Here is a 3,997-nt window from a genome sequence, read left to right on the forward strand (position 1 = left end):
AATGTACAGTTCTGTGAAACAAGAAATGAAGGCTCCTGTCTGACTTCATTTAACAAGAAGGCAATTTTACAAAGCACTCAGATCACGCCTACATGTTCACTATACTTTAATTCTTTGGGTGAATTTATATAAATCCAATGGTAGATTTTAAAATAGATGGAGAGACAGACAAGAGACATAAATAAATTAATAAATAAAAGTTAGTAGAAAGCATACCAAGAGTGAAATGCAAGATCCGTCGAGAATCGACCATCCAAAACCAGGGCTGCTCATGTCACTGGCTCTTGGGGAGAAGAGATGTGTGTCAAAGCTCGTACATGTCAAATGTACTGGGACCCATCACTCCTTTCTTAGCAAGAAGAGAATATTTAGCATTGGCCTAGACTAAGTCACTTGTCTGGTGATCCCAGCAGCAAATGTCAGAAATCGTTGCCCTTCACTTTATCCATCACTGACACTTGACCGTAGTATTTTTTAATTCTTCACCAGAGAAGAGGGAAAGTCAACTTAGTGGAGGAGGTGGGGCTGTCAGGGGAATGATCGGAAATGATACACTTTTTGAAAATGACGGATTGTCCCAACTGAGTCCAAGTACTCCCTGTTCAGAACACTTGGGACAGGTTATTATTATCCTAGCATGATTCAGAGAGGGCTCACTCCTGCCACTAACATGGAAACAAGGTGAAAGCATATGACATTCCATCCAAGAGAGACACATCTGGCTGTGGCCACTCAGGAGTCTGCTGATGTCTGAATGAGCATCTGTTCATTTCTGTGGCCTGAAAGCTGATGCCAGCAAGCTATCTGCAGAAGGTGAATGGGAGTTTTGATTGTCACTGAGTTGGGTTAAATTTTGCAAAATTCCCTATGGTACTGAGTGGAGAGAAAATAGAGATTCCTCTCCACTGCAATGTACTCTTTGGAAATTTAAGAAGGTAGGGAAAATACATGGAGGATATATGATTTTCCATAGAGACCATGCAGGTGTAGGGACAATGCCCACATGTCTTAAGCTTTATTATTTCCTTCAGTAAAAATCAGTGCCAAAGAGTAAACAAAGCAATTGCCACTGAGTTCTGAGAGAGCATCCCCTGTGAGCTGCCATGAGCGGGAAATGAAGATTGCAGATGATTCCATTAGAAAAACAAGTGTACCCCAGTTTGAGAGCATAAATGTGCAGAAGGTACATTTCAAAAAGAGTGATCAGGCTGCCCCATTAGAGATGCTGTGTTCTCAGACTGCACTTTGTCCCTCAGAAGGAAGACATGCAGGCAAAAAAAAAGGAAGGAGCACTTAAGCCATTGGTGTTCCAGGATCAGAAATGGTGAGCGGTAATTGGCTTGGGTCCTTGGAGTGCACTCAAGCCATGAGCATCATTTCTATAAGAGAGCCCCTCAGGTTATATGTCACCAAGTGTCCCACCTATGACCACAGACTCTGCTTGCCACATCTCTAGGCATTCTGAAAAGGACAAAAAGAGACCCAGCTGAAAGAAGCTACAATTATTCTTGACATTTTAGAACACACCCTTGCCATGTTCAGAATATTCTGTCACAGGCTTTAAATAGGAACTATTACAGGAGAAAGTCTGGGCAGAAGTCCCCTTTTGAAAGAGAGCTCGCCTGTATCCAGCCTTGCCTCAAATTGAAACAGATTTAACAACTGATTGAAAGGTTTTCATCTCAGCCTAGTGAAAGACATTAATAACTCCTTCTAGCTTTATGCTGGTTAACTGATGATGAAGAAGTGAAATGGGGAAATACAAATTTTTTGTTAAGAGATTAGAAAGAAACAGGTCACTCAGGCTAGTGCTAGGTGCAAGCTTATTAATGATATATTTTCTTCTTGATACATCTCTGCTTTCTTCAGTTTTTCTTCAATGGGCATATGTTACTTTTATATTCAAAAAAGTTGTCAAAAAAAGAAAAAGAAAGAAAAATATTACTATTAGTCTTTAACTTGCAAAAGTAATTTTAAAAAGGCAAAATACGGTTAGTTACTGGTTATTATTGGCTTTTTCTTTTTTTTTTTTTTTTTTTGGTTCATGAATGTTCAATTGCTCCAGCACCACCTGTTTATCTATTTTATTTTATTTTATTTTATTTTAAATAGGGCCTCATTCTATAACCAAAGCTGGAGTGCAGTGGCACAATCATACCTCACTGCAGCCTCAAATTCCTGGGCTCAGCCTCCTGCCTCAGCCCCCCAGGTAGCTGAGACTCTAGGCACATGCTTCCAAGCCTGACTAGTTTTAAAATTTTTTGTAGAGATGGAGTCTCATTATGTTGCCCAGGCTGGTCTTGAACTTCTGGCTTCAAGCAATCCTTCTGCCTCCGCTTCTCAAAGTGTTGGGATTACAGGCATGAGCCACCGTGCCTAGCCATGGTGATTTGCTTTGACAGGTATGTGGGTGATGTCTTTTTGTTTTTTCTTTCAACTCTTATGTAATTTTCAAATTTTCTCCAAAGAACAAGTATTTTAGTTAACAAGACTTTGAGGAGCAATGGAAATTTAGAAAGAAAATGTTGCCTTATTCAATTTTAATTGTCTGGAGAGTAAGGTAAGAGATTGTCATTTCTAATCAAAAGAAGGATGAGCAAACTGGTCCCAAGGTGCTTCTTGAGGACAAATGGCAAGGCCTAGGAAGCTTCTACCTGCAGCCAGCGGTGGGTCAGGAAGATCTTACAGTCACCAAGCAGTATGGATTTGAAGGCCTCCAAAAGCCTGTACTCCAAAACCTCTTTTCTTTCCTAAAAGAACACCCATATCAGCTTCTTGATGTCTCTGATGTTACTGCCATTCCAGTCATTATTTCTTCATTGTCTATGAATGTGTTCTCCGGAATTGCCCTTCTTAAAATGTAAATGTCCTTGAGAAGGGGATTAGCAGCCACTGGCAATTCAGAAAAATTAAAGATGCTGTGAGAACATAGGCTAGACCGAGGCTCCAGCTCCGAGGCTTTCTCTATGTAGTAGTGAAATCTTGCACACATTAACTTCTATTGAAATCAATTTCTCTTCTATAAAATGATCACCTAAGAGATTGTTTTGAACAGTATGGAAAAATTGAAGTGATTGAAATCATGACTGACTGAAGCAGTGGCAAGAAAAGGGGCTTTGCCTTTGTAACCTTTGGGGACCATGACTCCATGGATAGGATTGTCGTTCAGAAATACCACACTGTGAATGGCCACAGCTGTGAAGTTAGGAAAGCCCTGTCAAAGCAAGAGATGGTTAGTGCTTCATCCAGCCAAAGAGGTCGAAGTGGTTCTGGAAACTTTGCTGGTGGTCTTAGAAGTGGTTTCAGTGGGAATGACAACTTTGGTCATGGAGGAAACCTCCGTGGTCGTGGGGCCTTTGGTGGCAGCCGTGGTGGTGGTGGATATGATGGCAGTGGGGATGGCTATAATGGATTTGGTAATGATGGAAGCAATTTTGGAGGTGGTGGAAGCTACAATGATTTTGGCAATTACAACAATCAGTCTTTAAATCTTGGACCCATGAAGGGAGGAAACTTTGGAGGCAGAAACTCTGGCCCCTATGGTGGTGGAGGCCAATACTTTGCCAAACCACAAAACCAAGGTGGCTATGGCAGTTCCAGTAGCAGCAGTAGCTATGGTGGTGGCTGAAGATTTTAATTAGGAAACAAAGCTTAGCAGGACAGGAGAGCAAGAGAAGTGACAGGGAAGCTACAGGTTACAACAGATTTGTGAACTCAGCCAAGCACAGTGGTGGCAGGGCCTAGCTGCTACAAAGAAGACAAGTTTTAGACAAATACTCATGTATATGGGCAAAAAATTCGAGGACTGTATTTGTGACTACTTGTACAACAGATTATTTTGGTTTCTGTTCTATGAAAAATGTAAAGCATTCCAACAAAGGGTTTTAATGTAGATTTTTTTTTGCACCCATGCTGTTGATTGCTAAATGTAATAGTCTGATCGCTGAATCATCGCTGAATCTGATCACTGAATAAATGTCTTTTTTTTTAATATGCT

At 40.9% G+C, this 3,997-nt stretch overlaps 1 pseudogene; it reads left to right on the forward strand.

Moving 5' to 3' along the window:
* Positions 1 to 1,114: 1,114 nt before the first annotated feature.
* On the forward strand, positions 1,115 to 3,628 carry LOC100453316 (heterogeneous nuclear ribonucleoprotein A1-like; annotated as a pseudogene).
* The last annotated feature ends 369 nt before the right edge of the window (positions 3,629 to 3,997 follow it).

Source organism: Pongo abelii, chromosome 5 (assembly GCF_028885655.2).
Source record: "Pongo abelii isolate AG06213 chromosome 5, NHGRI_mPonAbe1-v2.0_pri, whole genome shotgun sequence".
Lineage (NCBI taxonomy): Eukaryota > Metazoa > Chordata > Mammalia > Primates > Hominidae > Pongo > Pongo abelii.